We start from the raw sequence: 21,020 nt of genomic DNA, 5'->3' as shown, positions 1-21,020 counted from the left end.
CTCAGAAATAAAGCAGTGCTGCACTGTTGGAGGCTCAGTACTGAGGGAGTGCTGTACTGTCAGAGCGTTAGTACTGATGGAGTGCTGCACTGTCAGAGGGTCAGTACTGAGGGAGTGCTGCATTGTCAGAGGGTCAGTACTGAGGGAGTGCTGCACTGTCAGAGGGTCAGTACTGAGGGAGTGCTGCACTGTCAGAGGGTCAATACTGAGGGAGTGCTGCACTGTCAGAGGGTCAGTCCTGAGAGGGTGCTGCTCGGTTTGAGGGACAGTACCGAAGCAGTACTGCACAGTCAGAGGCTCAGAAATAAAGCAGTGCTGCACTGTTGGAGGCTCAGTACTGAGGGAGTGCTGCACTGTCAGAGGGTCAGTACTGAGGGAGTGCTGCACTGTCGGAAGGTCAGCACTGAGGGAGTGCTACACTATTAAGAGGGTCAGTACTGGGGGAGTGCTGCACTATCAGAGGGTCAATACTAAGGGAATGCAGCACTGTCGGAGGGTCAGTACTGAAGTAGCGCTGCACTCAGAGGGTCAGTAATGAGGGAGTGCCACACTGTGAGAGGGTCGGTTCCGTGGGAGTGCTGCACTGTGAGAGGGTCAGATACGAGGCAGTGCTGCACTGTCAGAGGGTCAGAACCGAGGGAGCACTACACTCTCAGAGGGTCAGTTCTGAGGGGGTGCTGCACTGTCGGAGGGTCAGTACTGTAGCAGTGCTGCACTGTCAGATGGTCGGTACCGAGGGAGTGTTGCATTGTCAGAGGGTCAGTACTGTGGGAGTGCTGCATTGTCAGAGGGTCAGTACTGTGAGAGTGCTGCACAGTCAGAGGGTCAGTACTGAGGGAGAGATGCACTGTCGGAGGGTCAGTACTGAGAAAGTGCTGCACTTTTAGAGGGTTAGTACTGAGGGAGTGCCGCGCTATCAGAGTGTCAGTACTGAGGGAGTGCCACACTGTCAGAGGGTCAGTACTGAGGGAGTGCTGCATTGTCAGAGGGTCAGTACTGAGGGAGTGCTGCACTGTCAGAGGGTCAGTGCTGAGGGAGTGCTGCACTGTCAGAGGGTCAGTACTGAGAGGGTGCTGCTCTGTTTGAGGGACAGTACCGAAGCAGTACTGCACAGTCAGAGGCTCAGAATTAAAGCAGTGCTGCACTGTTGGAGGCTCAGTACTGAGGGAGAACTGCACTGTCAGAGACTCAATACTGAGGTAATGCTGCACTGTCGGAGGAGTAGTACTGAGTAAGTGCTGTACTGTTGGAGGGTCAGTACTGAAGTAGTGCTGCACTGCCTGAGGGTCAGTACTGAGGGAGTGTTGCACTGTTAGAGGGTCAGTACTGAGGGAGTGCTGCACTGTCAGAAGGAGAGTACTGAGGGAGTGCTGCACTGTCGGAGGGTCAGTACTGAGGGAGTGCTGCACTGTCGGAGGGTCAGTACTGAGGGAGTGCTACACTGTTAGGAGGTTCAGTATTGAGGGTGTGCTGCACTATCAGAGGTTCAGTACTGAGGGAATGCTGCACTATCGGACGGTCAGTACTGAAGGAGCGCTGCAGTGCCAGAGGGTTAGTACTGAGGGAGTGCCGCACTGTCAGAGGATTGGTGCCGAGGGAGTGTTGCATTGTCAGAGGACCAGTAGTGCGGCAGTGCTGCACTGTCACAGGGTTAGTACTGAGTAACAGCTGTACTGACAGAGGGTCAGTACCGAGAGAGTGCTGCACTGAGAGAGGGTCAGTAATGAGGCAGTGCTGCACTGTCAGAGAGTCAGTACTGAGGGAATGCAGCACTGTCAGAGGTTCAGTACTGAGGGAGTGCAGCACTGTCAGAGGTTCAGTACCGAGGGAGCGCTGCCCTCTCAGAGGGTCAGTACTGAGGGGGTGCTGCACTGTCTGTCGGTCAGGACTGAGAGAGTGCTGCCCTGTCAGAGGGTCAGTAATGAAGGAGTGCTGTACTGTCAGAGGGTCAGTACTGAGGGAGTGCCGCACTGTCAGAAGGAGAGTACTGAGGGAGTGCTGCACTGTCGGAGGGTCAGTACTGAAGGAGTGCTACACTGTTAGGAGGTTCAGTATTGAGGGAGTGCTGCACTATCTGAGGGTCAGTACTGAGGGAATGCTGCACTGTCGGATGGTCAGTACTGAAGGAGCACTGCAGTGCCAGAGGGTTAGTACTGAGGGAGTACAGCACTGTCATAGGTTCAGTACTGAGGGAGTGATGCACTGTTGGATGGTCAGTACTGAGGGAGTGATACACTGTTGGATGGTCAGTACTGATGGAGTGCTGCCCTGTCGGAGGGTCTGTACTGAGGGAGTGCTGCACTGTCGGAGGGTCAGTACTGAGGGAGTGCTGCACTGTCAGAGGGTTAGCACTGAGGTGGTGCTGCATTATCAGAGGGTCAGTACTGAGGGAATACTTCACTGTTGGAGGTACAGTAGCGAAGCAGTGCTGCACAGTCAGAGGCTCAGAAATAAAGCAATGCTGCACTGTTGGAGGCTCAGTACTGAGGGAGTGCCGCATTGTCAGAGGTCCAGTACTGAGGGATTGCCGCACTGTCAGAGTGTCAGTACTGAGTGAGTGCTGCACAGTCAGAGGGTCAATACTAAGGGAATGCTGCACTGTCGGAGGGTCAGTTCCGAAGTAGCACTGCTGTCAGAGGGTCAGTAATGAGGGAGTGCCGCACTGTGAGAGGGTCGGTACCGAGGGAGTGCTGCACTGTGAGATGGTCAGTTACGAGGCAGTGCTGCACTGTCAGAGGGTCAGAACCGAGGGACACTGCACCCTCAGAGGGTCAGTTCTGAGGGGGTGCTGCACTGTCGGAGGGTCAGTACTGAAGGAGCGCTGCACTGTCAGAGGGTCAGAACCGAGGGAGCACTGCACCCACAGAGGGTGAGTTCTGAGGGGGTGCTGCACTGTCGGAGGGTCAGTACTGAAGGAGCGCTGCACTGTCAGAGGGTCAGTAATGAGGGAATGCCGCACTGTGAGAGGGTCGGTACCGAGGCAGTACTGCACTGTCAGAGGGTCAGTACTGAGGGAGTGATGCACTGTCAGAGGGTCAGTACTGAGGGAGTGCAGCACTGTCGGATGGTCAGTACTGAGAGAGTGCTGCCCTGTCGGAGGGTCACTACTGAGAAAGTGCTGCACTGTTGGAGGGTTAGTACTGAGGGTGTGCCGCGCTGTCAGAGTGTCAGTACTGAGGGAGTGCCACACTGTCAGAGGGTCAGTACTGAGGGAGTGCTGCATTGTCAGAGGGTCAGTACTGAGGGAGTGCTGCACTGTCAGAGGGTCAGTACTGAGGGAGTGCTGCACTGTCAGAGGGTCAGTACTGAGAGGGTGCTGCTCTGTTTGAGGGACAGAACCAAAGCAGTACAGCACAGTCAGAGGCTCAGAATTAAAACAGTGCTGCACTGTTGGAGGCTTAGTACTGAGGGAGTGCTGCACTGTCAGAGACTCAGTACTGAGGTAATGCTGCACTGTCGGAGGAGTAGTACTGAGTAAGTGCTGTACTGTTGGAGGGTCAGTACTGAAGTAGTGCTGCACTGCCTGAGGGTCAGTACTGAGGGAGTGTTGCACTGTTAGAGGGTCAGTACTGAGGGAGTGCTGCACTGTCAGAAGGAGAGTACTGAGGGAGTCCTGCACTGCCGGAGGGTCAGTACTGAGGGAGTGCTGCACTGTCGGAGGGTCAGTACTGAGGGAGTGCTACACTGTTAGGAGGTTCAGTATTGAGGGTGTGCTGCACTATCAGAGGTTCAGTACTGAGGGAATGCTGCACTATCGGACGGTCAGTACTGAAGGAGCGCTGCAGTGCCAGAGGGTTAGTACTGAGGGAGTGCCGCACTGTCAGAGGATTGGTGCCGAGGGAGTGTTGCATTGTCAGAGGACCAGTAGTGCGGCAGTGCTGCACTGTCACAGGGTTAGTACTGAGTAACAGCTGTACTGACAGAGGGTCAGTACCGAGAGAGTGCTGCACTGAGAGAGGGTCAGTAATGAGGCAGTGCTGCACTGTCAGAGAGTCAGTACTGAGGGAATGCAGCACTGTCAGAGGTTCAGTACTGAGGGAGTGCAGCACTGTCAGAGGTTCAGTACCGAGGGAGCGCTGCCCTCTCAGAGGGTCAGTACTGAGGGGGTGCTGCACTGTCTGTCGGTCAGGACTGAGAGAGTGCTGCCCTGTCAGAGGGTCAGTAATGAAGGAGTGCTGTACTGTCAGAGGGTCAGTACTGAGGGAGTGCCGCACTGTCAGAAGGAGAGTACTGAGGGAGTGCTGCACTGTCGGAGGGTCAGTACTGAAGGAGTGCTACACTGTTAGGAGGTTCAGTATTGAGGGAGTGCTGCACTATCTGAGGGTCAGTACTGAGGGAATGCTGCACTGTCGGATGGTCAGTACTGAAGGAGCACTGCAGTGCCAGAGGGTTAGTACTGAGGGAGTACAGCACTGTCATAGGTTCAGTACTGAGGGAGTGATGCACTGTTGGATGGTCAGTACTGAGGGAGTGATACACTGTTGGATGGTCAGTACTGATGGAGTGCTGCCCTGTCGGAGGGTCTGTACTGAGGGAGTGCTGCACTGTCGGAGGGTCAGTACTGAGGGAGTGCTGCACTGTCAGAGGGTTAGCACTGAGGTGGTGCTGCATTATCAGAGGGTCAGTACTGAGGGAATACTTCACTGTTGGAGGTACAGTAGCGAAGCAGTGCTGCACAGTCAGAGGCTCAGAAATAAAGCAATGCTGCACTGTTGGAGGCTCAGTACTGAGGGAGTGCCGCATTGTCAGAGGTCCAGTACTGAGGGATTGCCGCACTGTCAGAGTGTCAGTACTGAGTGAGTGCTGCACAGTCAGAGGGTCAATACTAAGGGAATGCTGCACTGTCGGAGGGTCAGTTCCGAAGTAGCACTGCTGTCAGAGGGTCAGTAATGAGGGAGTGCCGCACTGTGAGAGGGTCGGTACCGAGGGAGTGCTGCACTGTGAGATGGTCAGTTACGAGGCAGTGCTGCACTGTCAGAGGGTCAGAACCGAGGGACACTGCACCCTCAGAGGGTCAGTTCTGAGGGGGTGCTGCACTGTCGGAGGGTCAGTACTGAAGGAGCGCTGCACTGTCAGAGGGTCAGAACCGAGGGAGCACTGCACCCACAGAGGGTGAGTTCTGAGGGGGTGCTGCACTGTCGGAGGGTCAGTACTGAAGGAGCGCTGCACTGTCAGAGGGTCAGTAATGAGGGAATGCCGCACTGTGAGAGGGTCGGTACCGAGGCAGTACTGCACTGTCAGAGGGTCAGTACTGAGGGAGTGATGCACTGTCAGAGGGTCAGTACTGAGGGAGTGCAGCACTGTCGGATGGTCAGTACTGAGAGAGTGCTGCCCTGTCGGAGGGTCACTACTGAGAAAGTGCTGCACTGTTGGAGGGTTAGTACTGAGGGTGTGCCGCGCTGTCAGAGTGTCAGTACTGAGGGAGTGCCACACTGTCAGAGGGTCAGTACTGAGGGAGTGCTGCATTGTCAGAGGGTCAGTACTGAGGGAGTGCTGCACTGTCAGAGGGTCAGTACTGAGGGAGTGCTGCACTGTCAGAGGGTCAGTACTGAGAGGGTGCTGCTCTGTTTGAGGGACAGAACCAAAGCAGTACAGCACAGTCAGAGGCTCAGAATTAAAACAGTGCTGCACTGTTGGAGGCTTAGTACTGAGGGAGTGCTGCACTGTCAGAGACTCAGTACTGAGGTAATGCTGCACTGTCGGAGGAGTAGTACTGAGTAAGTGCTGGACTGTTGGAGGGTCAGTACTGAAGTAGTGCTGCACTGCCTGAGGGTCAGTACTGAGGGAGTGCTGCACTGTTAGAGTGTCAGTACTGAGGGAGTGCTGCACTGTCAGAAGGAGAGTACTGAGGGAGTGCTGCACTGTCGGAGGATCAGTACTGAGGGAATGCTACACTGTTAGGAGGTTCAGTATTGAGGGAGTGCTGCACTATCAGAGGGTCAGTACTTAGGGAATGCTGCACTGTCGGACGGTCAGTACTGAAGGAGCGCTGCAGTGCCAGAGGGTTAGTACTGAGGGAGTGCCGCACTGTCAGAGGGTTGGTGCCGATGGAGTGTTGCATTGTCAGACGACCAGTAGTGAGGCAGTGCTGCATTGTCAGAGGGTCAGTACTGAGTAAGTGCTGTACTGTCAGAGGGGCAGTATTGAGTAAGTGCTGTACTGACAGAAGGTCAGTACCGAGAGAGTGCTGCACTGTGAGAGGGTCAGTAATGAGGCAGTGCTGCACTGTCAGAGGGTCAGTACTGAGGGAGTGCAGCACTGTCAGAGGTTCAGTACTGAGGGAGCGCTGCCCTCTCAGAGGGTCAGTACTGAGGGGGTGCTGCACTGTCAGTCGGTCAGGACTGAGAGAGTGATGCACTGTCAGAGGGTCAGTACTGAGGGAGTGCAGCACTGTCCGAGGGTCAGTACTGAGGGAGTGCTGCACTGTCAGAAGGTCAGTACGGAGGGAGTGCAGCACTGTCTGCGGGTCAGTACTGAGGGAGTACAGCACTGTCAGAGGTTCAGTACTGAGGGAGTGCTGCCCTGTCGGAGGATCAGTACTGTGGGAGTGCTGCATTGTCAGAGGGTCAATACTAAGGGAATGCAGCACTGTCGGAGGGTCAGTACTGAAGTAGCGCTGCACTGTCAGAGGGTCAGTAATGAGGGAGTGCCGCACTGTGAGAGGGTCGGTACCGAGGGAGTGCTGCACTGTGAGAGGGTCAGTAAGAGGCAGTGCTGCACTATCAGAGGGGTAGTACTGAGTAAGTGATGTACTGTTGGAGGGTCAGTACTGAAGTAGTGCTGCACTGCCTGAGGGTCAGTACTGAGGGAGTGCTGCACTGTCAGAGGGTCAATACTGAGGGAGTGCTGCACTGTCAGAGTATCAGTACTGAGGGAGTGCAGCACTGTCAGAGGGTCAGTACTGAGGGAGTGCTGCACTGTCAGACGTTCGGTACGGAGGGAGCGCAGCACTGTTGGAGGGTCAGTACGGAGGGAGTGCAGCACTGTCAGAGGGTCAGTACTGAGGGAGTGCTGCCCTGTCGGAGGGTCAGTACTGAGAGAATCCTGGACTGTCAGAGGGTCAGTACTGAGGGAGTACAGCACTGTCAGAGGGTCAGTACTGAGGGAGTGCTGCACTGTTGGAGGGTCAGTACTGAGGGAGTGTTGCACTGTCGGAGGGTCAGTACTGAGGGGGTGCTGCACTTAGCGTTAGTACTGAGAGAGTGCTGCACTATCAGCGGGTCAGTACTGAGGGAGTGCAGCACTGTCAGAGGGTCAGTACTGAGGAAGTGCCGCCGTGTCAGAGGGTTGGTTCCAAGGGAGTGCTGCACTGTCAGAGGGTCAGTACTGATGGAGTGCAGCACTGTCCGAGGGTCAGTACTGAGGGAGTGCAGCACCGTCTGATGGTCAGTACTGAGGGAGTACAGCACTGTCAGAGGTTCAGTACTGAGGGAGTGTTGCACTGCCGGATGGTCAGTACTGAGGGAGTGCTGCCCTGTCGGAGGATCAGTACTGTGGGAGTGCTGCATTGTCAGAGGGTCAATACTAAGGGAATGCAGCACTGTCGGCGGGTCAGTACTGAAGTAGCGCTGCACTGTTAGAGGGTCAGTAATGAGGGAGTGCCGCACTGTGAGAGGGTCGGTACCGAGGGAGTGCTGCACTGTGAGAGGGTCAGTAACGAGGCAGTGCCGCACTGTCAGAGGGTCAGAACCGAGGGAGCACTGCACTCTCAGAGGGTCAGTTCTGAGGGGGTGCTGCACTGTCGGAGGGTCAGTACTGAAGGAGCGCTGCACTGTCAGAGGGTCAGTAATGAGGGAGTGCCGGACTGTGAGGGGGTCAGTACAGAGGGAGTGCTGCACTGTGAGAGGGTCAGTAACGAGGCAGTGCTGCACTGTCAGAGGGTCAGAACCGAGGGAGCACTGCACTCTCAGAGGGTCAGTACTGAGGGAGTGCCGCACTGTCAGAGGGTCAGTACTGAAGGAGTGCTGTACTGTCAGAGGGTCAGTGCTGAGGGAGTGCTGCACTGTCAGAGGGTCAGTACTGAGAGGGTGCTGCTCTGTTTGAGGGACAGTACCGAAGCAGTACTGCACAGTCAGAGGCTCAGAATTAAAGCAGTGCTGCACTGTTGGAGGCTCAGTACTGAGGGAGAACTGCACTGTCAGAGACTCAATACTGAGGTAATGCTGCACTGTCGGAGGAGTAGTACTGAGTAAGTGCTGTACTGTTGGAGGGTCAGTACTGAAGTAGTGCTGCACTGCCTGAGGGTCAGTACTGAGGGAGTGTTGCACTGTTAGAGGGTCAGTACTGAGGGAGTGCTGCACTGTCAGAAGGAGAGTACTGAGGGAGTCCTGCACTGCCGGAGGGTCAGTACTGAGGGAGTGCTGCACTGTCGGAGGGTCAGTACTGAGGGAGTGCTACACTGTTAGGAGGTTCAGTATTGAGGGTGTGCTGCACTATCAGAGGTTCAGTACTGAGGGAATGCTGCACTATCGGACGGTCAGTACTGAAGGAGCGCTGCAGTGCCAGAGGGTTAGTACTGAGGGAGTGCCGCACTGTCAGAGGGCCAGAACTGAGGGAGTGCCGCACTGTCAGAGTGTTAGTACTGAGGGAGTGCCACACTGTCAGAGGGTCGGTACTGAGGGAGCGCTGCATTGTCAGAGAGTCAGTACTGAGGGAGTGCTGCACTGTCAGAAGGTCAGTACTGAGGGAATGCTGCACTGTCAGAAGGTCAGTACTGAGGGAGTGCTGCACTGTCAGAGGGTCAGTACTGAGAGGGTGCTGCTCTGTTTGAGGGACAGTACCGAAGCAGTACTGCACAGTCAGAGGCTCAGAATTAAAGCAGTGCTGCACTGTCAGAGACTCAGTACTGAGGTAATGCTGCACTGTCGTAGGAGTAGTACTGAGTAAGTGCTGGACTGTTGGAGGGTCAGTACTGAAGTAGTGCTGCACTGCCTGAGGGTCAGTACTGAGGGAGTGCTGCACTGTCAGAGGGTCAGTATTGAGGGAGTGCTGCACTGTCAGAGGGTCAGTACTGAGGGAGTGCAGCACTGTCAGAGGTTCAGCACTGAGGGAGTGCTGCACAGTCAGAAGGTCAGTACTGAGGGAGTGCTGCACTGTCAGAAGGTCAGTACTGAGGGAGTGCTGCACTGTCAGAAGGTCAGTACTGAGGGAGTGCTGCACTGTCAGAGGGTCAGTACTGAGAGGGTGCTGCTCTGTTTGAGGGACAGTACCGAAGCAGTACTGCACAGTCAGAGGCTCAGAATTAAAGCAGTGCTGCACTGTCAGAGACTCAGTACTGAGGTAATGCTGCACTGTCGGAGGAGTAGTACTGAGTAAGTGCTGGACTGTTGGAGGGTCAGTACTGAAGTAGTGCTGCACTGCCTGAGGGTCAGTACTGAGGGAGTGCTGCACTGTTAGAGTGTAAGTACTGAGGGAGTGCTGCACTGTCAGAAGGAGAGTACTGAGGGAGTGCTGCACTGTCGGAGGATCAGTACTGAGGGAATGCTACACTGTTAGGAGGTTCAGTATTGAGGGAGTGCTGCACTATCAGAGGGTCAGTACTTAGGGAATGCTGCACTGTTGGACGGTCAGTACTGAAGGAGCGCTGCAGTGCCAGAGGGTTAGTACTGAGGGAGTGCCGCACTGTCAGAGGGTTGGTGCCGATGGAGTGTTGCATTGTCAGACGACCAGTAGTGAGGCAATGCTGCATTGTCAGAGGGTCAGTACTGAGTAAGTGCTGTACTGTCAGAGGGGCAGTATTGAGTAAGTGCTGTACTGACAGAAGGTCAGTACCGAGAGAGTGCTGCACTGTGAGAGGGTCAGTAATGAGGCAGTGCTGCACTGTCAGAGGGTCAGTACTGAGGGAGTGCAGCACTGTCAGAGGTTCAGTACTGAGGGAGCGCTGCCCTCTCAGAGGGTCAGTACTGAGGGGGTGCTGCACTGTCAGTCGGTCAGGACTGAGAGAGTGATGCACTGTCAGAGGGTCAGTACTGAGGGAGTGCAGCACTGTCCGAGGGTCAGTACTGAGGGAGTGCTGCACTGTCAGAAGGTCAGTACGGAGGGAGTGCAGCACTGTCTGCGGGTCAGTACTGAGGGAGTACAGCACTGTCAGAGGTTCAGTACTGAGGGAGTGCTGCCCTGTCGGAGGATCAGTACTGTGGGAGTGCTGCATTGTCAGAGGGTCAATACTAAGGGAATGCAGCACTGTCGGAGGGTCAGTACTGAAGTAGCGCTGCACTGTCAGAGGGTCAGTAATGAGGGAGTGCCGCACTGTGAGAGGGTCGGTACCGTGGGAGTGCTGCACTGTCAGAGTGTCAGAACCGAGGGAGCACTGCACTCTCAGAGGGTCAGTTCTGAGGGGGTGCTGCACTGTCGGAGGGTCAGTACTGAAGGAGCGCTGCAGTGTCAGAGGGTCAGTAATGAGGGAGTGCCGCACTGTGGGAGGGTCGGTACCGAGGGAGTGCTGCACTGTGAGAGGGTCAGTAACGAGGCAGTGCTGCACTATCAGAGGGGTAGTACTGAGTAAGTGCTGTACTGTTGGAGGGTCAGTACTGAAGTAGTGCTGCACTGCCTGAGGGTCAGTACTGAGGGAGTGCTGCACTGTCAGAGGTTCAATACTGAGGGAGTGCTGCACTGTCAGAGTATCAGTACTGAGGGAGTGCTGCACTGTCAGAGGGTCAGTACTGAGGGAGTGCTGCACTGTCAGAGTATCAGTACTGAGGGAGTGCAGCACTGTCAGAGGGTCAGTACTGAGGGAGTGCTGCACTGTCAGAAGTTCGGTACGGAGGGAGCGCAGCACTGTTGGAGGGTCAGTACGGAGGGAGTGCAGCACTGTCAGAGGGTCAGTACTGAGGGAGTACAGCACTGTCAGAGGGTCAGTACTGAGGGAGTGCTGCACTGTTGGAGGGTCAGTACTGAGGGAGTGTTGCACTGTCGGAGGGTCAGTACTGAGGGAGTGCTGCACTTAGCGTTAGTACTGCGAGAGTGCTGCACTATCAGCGGGTCAGTACTGAGGGAGTGCAGCACTGTCAGAGGGTCAGTACTGAGGAAGTGCCGCCGTGTCAGAGGGTTGGTTCCAAGGGAGTGTTGCATTGTCAGAGGGTCAGTACTGAGTAAGTGCTGTACTGACAGAGGGTCAGTACTGAGGGTGTGCTGCACTGTCAGAGGGTCAGTACTGATGGAGTGCAGCACTGTCCGAGGGTCAGTACTGAGGGAGTGCAGCACCGTCTGATGGTCAGTACTGAGGGAGTACAGCACTGTCAGAGGTTCAGTACTGAGGGAGTGTTGCACTGCCGGATGGTCAGTACTGAGGGAGTGCTGCCCTGTCGGAGGATCAGTACTGTGGGAGCGCTGCACTGTTAGAGGGTCAGTAATGAGGGAGTGCCGCACTGTGAGAGGGTCGGTACCGAGGGTGTGCTGCACTGTGAGAGGGTCAGTAACGAGGCAGTGCCGCACTGTGAGAGGGTCGGTACCGAGGGAGTGCTGCACTGTGAGAGGGTCAGTAACGAGGCAGTGCTGCACTGTCAGAGGGTCAGAACCGAGGGAGCATTGCACTCTCAGAGGGTCAGCTCTGAGGGGGTGCTGCACTGTCGGAGGGTCAGTACTGAAGGAGCGCTGCACTGTCAGAGGGTCAGTAATGAGGGAGTGCTGCACTGTGAGAGGGTCGGTACTAAGGGAGTGCTGCACTTTCGGAGGGTCAGTACTGAGAGGGTGCTGCACTGTTGGAGGTACAGTAGCTAAGCAGTGCTGCACAGTCAGAGGCTCAGGAATAAAGCAGTGCTGCACTGTTGGAGGCTTAGTACTGAGGGAGTGCCGCACTGTCAGAGGGCCAGAACTGAGGGAGTGCCGCACTGTCAGAGTGTTAGTACTGAGGGAGTGCCACACTGTCAGAGGGTCGGTACTGAGGGAGCGCTGCATTGTCAGAGAGTCAGTACTGAGGGAGTGCTGCACTGTCAGAAGGTCAGTACTGAGGGAGTGCTGCACTGTCAGAAGGTCAGTACTGAGGGAGTGCTGCACTGTCAGAGGGTCAGTACTGAGAGGGTGCTGCTCTGTTTGAGGGACAGTACCGAAGCAGTACTGCACAGTCAGAGGCTCAGAATTAAAGCAGTGCTGCACTGTCAGAGACTCAGTACTGAGGTAATGCTGCACTGTCGGAGGAGTAGTGCTGAGTAAGTGCTGGACTGTTGGAGGGTCAGTACTGAAGTAGTGCTGCCCTGCCTGTGGGTCAGTACTGAGGGAGTGCTGCACTGTCAGAGGGTCAGTATTGAGGGAGTGCTGCACTGTCAGAAGGTCAGTACTGAGGGAGTGCTGCACTGTCAGAAGGTCAGTCCTGAGGGAGTGCTGCACTGTCAGAAGGTCAGTACTGAGGGAGTGCTGCACTGTCAGAGGTTCAGTACTGAGGGAGTGCAGCACTGTCAGAGGGTCAGTACTGAGGAAGTGCCGCCATGTCAGAGGTTTGGTTCCGAGGGAGTGTTGCATTTTCAGAGGACCAGTACTGAGGCATTGATGCCCTGTCAGAGGGTAAGTACTGAGTAAGTGCTGTACTGTCAGAGGGTCAGTACTGAGTAAGTGCTGTACAGACAGAGGGTCAGTACCGAGAGAGTGCAGCACTGCGAGAGGGTCAGCAATGATGCAGTGCTGCACTGTCAGAAGGTCGTTATGGAGGGAGCACTGCACTGTCAGAGGGTCAGTACTGAGGGAGTGCTGCACTGTCAGAGGGTCAGTACTGAGGGAGTGTTGCCCTGTTTGAGGGTCAGTACTGAGGGAGAGCTGCACTGTCGGAGGGTCAGTACTGAGGGAGTGTTGCCCTGTGGGGGGGTCAGTACTGAGGGAGTGCTGCACTGTCTGAGGGTCAGTACTGAGGGAGTACAGCACTGTCAGAGGTTCAGTACTGAGGGAGTGATGCACTGTTGGATGGTCAGTACTGATGGAGTGCTGCCCTGTCGGAGGGTCTGTACTGAGGGAGTGCTGCGCTGTCAGAGTGTCAGTACTGAGGGAGTGCCACACTGTCAGAGGGTCAGTACTGAGGGAGTGCTGCATTGTCAGAGGGTCAGTACTGAGGGAGTGCTGCACTATCAGAGGGTCAGTACTGAGGGAGTGCTGCCCTGTCAGAGGGTCAGTACTGAGAGGGTGCTGCTCTGTTCGAGGCACAGTACCGAAGCAGTACTGCACAGTCAGAGGCTCAGAAATAAAGCAGGGCTGCACGGTTGCAGGCTCAGTACCGTGGGAGTGCTGCACTGTCAGAGACTCAGTACTGAGGTAATGCTGCACTGTCGGAGGAGTAGTACTGAGAAGTGCTGTACTGTTGGAGGGTCAGTACTGAAGTAGTGCTGCACTGCCTGAGGTTCAGTACTGAGGGAGTGCTGCACTGTCAGAGGGTCAGTACTGAGGGAGTGCTGCACTGTCAGAGGGTCAGTACTGAGAGGGTGCTGCTCTGTTTGAGGGACAGTACCGAAGCAGTACTGCACAGTCAGAGGCTCAGAATTAAAGCAGTGCTGCACTGTCAGAGGCTCAGTACTGAGGTAATGCTGCACTGTCAGAGGGTCAGTACTGAGGGAGTGCAGCACTGTCAGAGGTTCCCTACTGAGAGAGTGCTGCACTGTCAGAAGGTCAGTACTGAGGGGGTGCTGCACTATCAGAGGGTCAGTACTGATGGAATACTTCACTGTCAGAGCGTTACTACTGAGGGAGTGCTGCACTGTCAGAGGGTCAGTACTGAGGGAGTGCAGCACTGTCAGAGGGTCAGTACTGAGGAAGTGCCGCCATGTCAGAGGTTTGGTTCCGAGGGAGTGTTGCATTTTCAGAGGACCAGTACTGAGGCATTGATGCCCTGTCAGAGGGTAAGTACTGAGTAAGTGCTGTACTGTCAGATGGTCAGTACTGAGTAAGTGCTGTACAGACAGAGGGTCAGTATCGAGAGAGTGCTGCACTGCGAGAGGGTCAGCAATGATGCAGTGCTGCACTGTCAGAAGGTCGGTATGGAGGGAGCACTGCACTGTCAGAGGGTCAGTACTGAGGGAGTGCTGCACTGTCAGAGGGTCAGTATTGAGGGAGTGCTGCACTGTCAGAAGGTCAGTACTGAGGGAGTGCTGCACTGTCAGAAGGTCAGTCCTGAGGGAGTGCTGCACTGTCAGAAGGTCAGTACTGAGGGAGTGCTGCACTGTCAGAGGGTCAGTACTGAGAGGGTGCTGCTCTGTTTGAGGGACAGTACCGAAGCAGTACTGCACAGTCAGAGGCTCAGAATTAAAGCAGTGCTGCACTGTCAGAGACTCAGTACTGAGGCAATGCTGCACTGTCAGAGCGTTAGTACTGAGGGAGTGCTGCACTGTCAGAGGTTCAGTACTGAGGGAGTGCAGCACTGTCAGAGGGTCAGTACTGAGGAAGTGCCGCCATGTCAGAGGTTTGGTTCCGAGGGAGTGTTGCATTTTCAGAGGACCAGTACTGAGGCATTGATGCCCTGTCAGAGGGTAAGTACTGAGTAAGTGCTGTACTGTCAGAGGGTCAGTACTGAGTAAGTGCTGTACAGACAGAGGGTCAGTACCGTGAGAGTGCAGCACTGCGAGAGGGTCAGCAATGATGCAGTGCTGCACTGTCAGAAGGTCGTTATGGAGGGAGCACTGCACTGTCAGAGGGTCAGTACTGAGGGAGTGCTGCACTGTCAGAGGGTCAGTACTGAGGGAGTGTTGCCCTGTTTGAGGGTCAGTACTGTGGGAGAGCTGCACTGTCGGAGGGTCAGTACTGAGGGAGTGTTGCCCTGTTGGGGGGTCAGTACTGAGGGAGTGCTGCACTGTCTGAGGGTCAGTACTGAGGGAGTACAGCACTGTCAGAGGTTCAGTACTGAGGGAGTGATGCACTGTTGGATGGTCAGTACTGATGGAGTGCTGCCCTGTCGGAGGGTCTGTACTGAGGGAGTGCTGCGCTGTCAGAGTGTCAGTACTGAGGGAGTGCCACACTGTCAGAGGGTCAGTACTGAGGGAGTGCTGCATTGTCAGAGGGTCAGTACTGAGGGAGTGCTGCACTATCAGAGGGTCAGTACTGAGGGAGTGCTGCCCTGTCAGAGGGTCAGTACTGAGAGGGTGCTGCTCTGTTCGAGGCACAGTACCGAAGCAGTACTGCACAGTCAGAGGCTCAGAAATAAAGCAGGGCTGCACGGTTGCAGGCTCAGTACCGTGGGAGTGCTGCACTGTCAGAGACTCAGTACTGAGGTAATGCTGCACTGTCGGAGGAGTAGTACTGAGTAAGTGCTGTACTGTTGGAGGGTCAGTACTGAAGTAGTGCTGCACTGCCTGAGGTTCAGTACTGAGGGAGTGCTGCACTGTCAGAGGGTCAGTACTGAGGGACTGCTGCACTGTCAGAGGGTCAGTACTGAGAGGGTGCTGCTCTGTTTGAGGGACAGTACCGAAGCAGTACTGCACAGTCAGAGGCTCAGAATTAAAGCAGTGCTGCACTGTCAGAGACTCAGTACTGAGGTAATGCTGCACTGTCAGAGGGTCAGTACTGAGGGAGTGCAGCACTGTCAGAGGTTCCCTACTGAGAGAGTGCTGCACTGTCAGAAGGTCAGTACTGAGGGGGTGCTGCACTATCAGAGGGTCCGTACTGAGGGAATACTTCACTGTCAGAGCGTTACTACTGAGGGAGTGCTGCACTGTCAGAGGGTCAGTACTGAGGGAGTGCAGCACTGTCAGAGGGTCAGTACTGAGGAAGTGCCGCCATGTCAGAGGTTTGGTTCCGAGGGAGTGTTGCATTTTCAGAGGACCAGTACTGAGGCATTGATGCCCTGTCAGAGGGTAAGTACTGAGTAAGTGCTGTACTGTCAGAGGGTCAGTACTGAGTAAGTGCTGTACAGACAGAGGATCAGTACCGAGAGAGTGCTGCACTGCGAGAGGGTCAGCAATGATGCAGTGCTGCACTGTCAGAAGGTCGGTATGGAGGGAGCACTGCACTGTCAGAGGGTCAGTACTGAGGGAGTGCTGCACTGTCAGAGGGTCAGTACTGAGGGAGTGTTGCCCTGTTTGAGGGTCAGTACTGAGGGAGAGCTGCACTGTCGGAGGGTCAGTACTGTGGGAGTGTTGCCCTGTTGGAGGGTCAGTACTGAGGGAGTGCTGCACTGTCTGAGGGTCAGTACTGAGGGAGTACAGCACTGCCAGAGGTTCAGTACTGGAGTGATGCACTGTTGGATGGTCAGTACTGATGGAGTGCTGCCCTGTCGGAAAGTCTGTACTGAGGGAGTGCTGCGCTGTCAGAGTGTCAGTACTGAGGGAGTGCCACACTGTCAGAGGGTCAGTACTGAGGGAGTGCTGCATTGTCAGAGGGTCAGTACTGAGGGAGTGCTGCACTATCAGAGGGTCAGTACTGAGGGTGTGCTGCCCTGTCAGAGGGTCAGTACTGAGAGGGTGCTGCTCTGTTTGAGGCACAGTACCGAAGCAGTACTGCACAGTCAGAGGCTCAGAAATAAAGCAGGGCTGCACGGTTGCAGGCTCAGTACCGTGGGAGTGCTGCACTGTCAGAGACTCAGTACTGAGGTAATGCTGCACTGTCGGAGGAGTAGTACTGAGTAAGTGCTGTACTGTTGGAGGGTCAGTACTGAAGTAGTGCTGCACTGCCTGAGGTTCAGTACTGAGGGAGTGCTGCACTGTCAGAGGGTCAGTACTGAGGGAGTGCTGCACTGTCAGAGTATCAGTACTGAGGGAGTGCTGCACTGTCAGAAGGTCGGTACGGAGGGAGCGTAGCACTGTTGGAGGGTCAGTACGGAGGGAGTGCAGCACTGTCAGAGGGCCAGTACTGAGGGAGTGCTGCCCTGTCGGAGGGTCAGTACTGAGAGAATCCTGGACTGTCAGAGGGTCAGTACTGAGGGAGTACAGCACTGTCTGAGGGTCAGTACGGAGGGAGTACAGCACTGTCAGAGGTTCAGTATTGAGGGAGTGTTGCACTGCTGGATGGTCAGTACTGAGGGAGTGCTGCCCTGTCGGAGGGTCAGTGCTGTGGGAGTGCTGCATTGTCAGAGGGTCAATACTAAGGGAATGCAGCACTGTCGGAGGGTCAGTACTGAAGTAGCGCTGCACTGTCAGAGGGTCAGTAATGAGGGAGTGCCGCACTGTTAGAGGGTCGGTACCGAGGGAGTGCTGCACTGTCAGAGGGTCAGAACCGAGGGAGCACTGCACTCTCAGAGGGTCAGTTCTGAGGGGGTGCTGCACTGTCAGAGGGTCAGTACTGTGGGAGTGCTGCACTATCAGTGGGTCGGTACCGAGGGAGTGTTGCATTGTCAGAGGGTCAGTACTGTGGGAGTGCTGCATTTTCAGAGGGTCAGTATTGTGGGAGTGCTGCACAGTCAGAGGGTCAGTACTGAGGGAGTGATGCACTGTCAGAGGGTCAGTACTGAGGGAGTGATGCACTGTCAGAGGGTCAGTACTGAGGGAGTGCTGCACTGTCAGAGGGTCAGTACTGAGGGAGTGATGCACTGTCAGAGGGTCAGTACTGAGGGAGTGCTGCACTGTCAGAGGATCAGTACTGAGGGAGTGTTGCACTGTCAGAAGGAGAGTACTGAGGGAGTGCTGCATTGTCAGAGGGTCAGTACTGAGGGAGTGCTACACTGTCAGAGGGTCAGTACTGAGGGAGTGCTGCACTCTCAGAAGGAGAGTACTGAGGGAGTGCTGCACTGTCAGAGGGTCAGTACTGAGGGAGTGCTGCACTTTCAGAAGGAGAGTACTGAGGGAGTGCTGCACTGTCAGAGACTCAGTACTGAGGGAGTGCTGCACTGTAAGAGGATCAGTACTGAGGAAATGCTGCACTGTCGGAGGAGTAGTACTGAGTAAGTGCTGTACTGTTGGAGGGTCAGTACTGAAGTAGTGCTGCACTGCCTGAGGGTCAGTACTGAGGGAGTGCTGCACTGTTAGAGGGTCAGTACTGAGGGAGTGCTGCACTATCAGAGGGTCAGTACTGAGGGAGTGCTGCACTGTCAGAGGGTCAGTACTGAGAGGGTGCTGCTCTGTTTGAGGGACAGTACCGAAGCAGTACTGCACCGTCAGAGGCTCAGAAATAAAGCAGGGCTGCACGGTTGGGGGCACAGTACTGTGGGAGTGCTGCACTGTCAGAGGGCCAGTACTGAGGGAGTGCTGCACTGTCAGAGACTCAGTACTGAGGTAATGCTGCACTGTCAGAGGGGTAGTACTGAGTAAGTGCTGTACTGTTGTAGGGTCAGTACTGAAGTAGTGCTGCACTGACAGAGTATTAGTACTGAGGGAGTGCAGCCCTGTCAGAGGGTCAGTACTGAGGGAGTGCTGCACTGTCAGAGTATCAGTACTGAGGGAGTGCAGCACTGTCAGAGGGTCAGTACTGAGGGAGCGCTGCACTGTCAGACAGTCGGTACGGAGGGAGCGCAGCACTGTCAGAGGGTCAGTACTGAGGGAGTTCTGCCCTGTCGGAGGGTCGTTACTGAGAGAATCCTGGACTGTCAGAGGGTCAGTACTGAGGGAGTGCTGCACTGTTGGAGGGTCAGTACTGAGGGAGTGTTGCACTGTCGGAGGGTCAGTACTGACGGAGTGCTGCAATTAGCGTTAGTACTGAGAGAGTGCTGCACTATCAGCGGGTCAGTACTGAGGGAGTGCAGCACTGTCAGAGGGTCAGTACTGAGGAAGTGCCGCCGTGTCAGAGGGTTGGTTCCGAGGGAGTATTGCATTGTCAGAGGGTCAGTACTGAGTAAGTGCTGTACTGACAGAGGGTCAGTACTGAGGGTGTGCTGCACTGTCAGAGGGTCAGTACTGATGGAGTGCAGCACTGTCCGAGGGTCAGTACTGAGGGAGTGCAGCACTGTCTGATGGTCAGTACTGAGGGAGTACAGCACTGTCAGAGGTTAAGTACTGAGGGAGTGTTGCACTGCCAGATGGTCAGTACTGAGGGAGTGCTGCCCTGTCGGAGGATCAGTACTGTGGGAGTGCTGCACTGTCAGAGGGTCAGTACTGAGGGAGTGCTGCACTGTCCGAGGGTCAGTACTGAGGGAGTGCAGCACTGTCTGAGGGTCAGTACTGAGGGAGTACAGCACTGTCAGAGGTTCAGTACTGAGGGAGTGTTGCACTGCCAGATGGTCAGTACTGAGGGAGTGCTGTCCTGTCGGAGGATCAGTACTGTGGGAGTGCTGCATTGTCAGAGGGTCAATACTAAGGGAATGCAGCACTGTCGGAGGGTCAGTACTGAAGTAGCGCTGCACTGTCAGAGGGTCAGTAATGAGGGAGTGCCGCACTGTGAAAGGGTCGGTACCGAGGGAGTGCTGCACTGTGAGAGGGTCAGTAACGAGGCAGTGCTGCACTGTCAGAGGGTCAGAACCGAGGGAGCACTGCACTCTCAGAGGGTCAGTTCTGAGGGGGTGCTGTACTGTCAGAGGGTCAGTACTAAGAGAGTGCTGCACTTTCGGAGGGTCAGTACTGAGAGGGTGCTGCTCTGTTTGAGGGACAGTACCGAAGCAGTACTGCACAGTCAGAGGCTCAGAATTAAAGCAGTGCTGCACTGTCAGAGGGTCAGTACTGAGGGAGTGCAGCACTGTCAGAGGTTCAGTACTGAGGGAGTGCTGCACTGTCAGAGGGTCAGTACTGAGGGAGTGCTGCACTGTCAGAGTATCAGTGCTGAGGGAGTGCAGCACTGTCCAAGGGTCAGTACTGAGGGAGTGCTGCACTGTCAGAGTATCAGTACTGAGGGAGTGCAGCACTGTCAGAGGGTCAGTACTGAGGGAGTGCTGCACTGTCAGAAGGTCGGTATGGAGGGAGTGCAGCACTGTTGGAGGGTCAGTACGGAGGGAGTGCAGCACTGTCAGAGGGTCAGTACTGAGGGAGTACAGCACTGTCAGAGGGTCAGTACTGAGGGAGTGCTGTACTGTTAGAGGGTCAGTACTGAGGGAGTGTTGCACTGTCGGAGGGTCAGTACTGAGGGAGTGCTGCACTTAGCGTTAGTACTGAGAGAGTGCTGCACTATCAGCGGGTCAGTACTGCGGGAGTGCAGCACTGTCAGAGGGTCAGTACTGAGGAAGTGCCGCCGTGTCAGAGGGTTGGTTCCGAGGGAGTGTTGCATTGTCAGAGGGTCAGTACTGATTAAGTGCTGTACTGACAGAGGGTCAGTACTGAGGGTGTGCTGCACTGTCCGAGGGTCAGTACTGATGGAGTGCAGCACTGTCTGAGGGTCAGTACTGAGGGAGTACAGCACTGTCAGAGGTTCAGTACTGAGGGAGTGTTGCACTGCCGGATGGTCAGTACTGAGGGAGTGCTGCCCTGTCGGAGGATCAGTACTGTGGGAGTGATGCATTGTCAGAGGGTCAATACTAAGGGAATGCAGCACTGTCGGAGGGTCAGTTCTGAAGTAGCGCTGCACTGTCAGAGGGTCAGTAATGAGGGAGTGCCGCACTGTGAGAGGGTCGGTACTGAGGGAGTGCTGCACTGTGAGAGGATCAGTAACGAGGCAGTGCTGCACTGTCAGAGGGTCAGAACCGAGGGAGCACTGCACTCTCAGAGGGTCAGTTCTGAGGGGGTGCTGTACTGTCAGAGGGTCAGTACTAAGAGAGTGCTGCACTTTCGGAGGGTCAGTACTGAGAGGGTGCTGCTCTGTTTGAGGGACAGTACCGAAGCAGTACTGCACAGTCAGAGGCTCAGAATTAAAGCAGTGCTGCACTGTCAGAGGGTCAGTACTGAGGGAGTGCAGCACTGTCAGAGGTTCAGTACTGAGGGAGTGCTGCACTGTCAGAGGGTCAGTACTGAGGGAGTGCTGCACTGTCAGAGTATCAGTGCTGAGGGAGTGCAGCACTGTCCAAGGGTCAGTACTGAGGGAGTGCTGCACTGTCAGAGTATCAGTACTGAGGGAGTGCAGCACTGTCAGAGGGTCAGTACTGAGGGAGTGCTGCACTGTCAGAAGGTCGGTATGGAGGGAGTGCAGCACTGTTGGAGGGTCAGTACGGAGGGAGTGCTGTACTGTTAGAGGGTCAGTACTGAGGGAGTGTTGCACTGTCGGAGGGTCAGTACTGAGGGAGTGCTGCACTTAGCGTTAGTACTGAGAGAGTGCTGCAC

The sequence above is a fragment of the Carcharodon carcharias genome, chromosome 11 (assembly GCF_017639515.1).
Source record: "Carcharodon carcharias isolate sCarCar2 chromosome 11, sCarCar2.pri, whole genome shotgun sequence".
Classification (NCBI taxonomy): Eukaryota; Metazoa; Chordata; class Chondrichthyes; order Lamniformes; family Lamnidae; genus Carcharodon; species Carcharodon carcharias.
Note: the sequence above shows the minus strand (reverse complement) of the source record.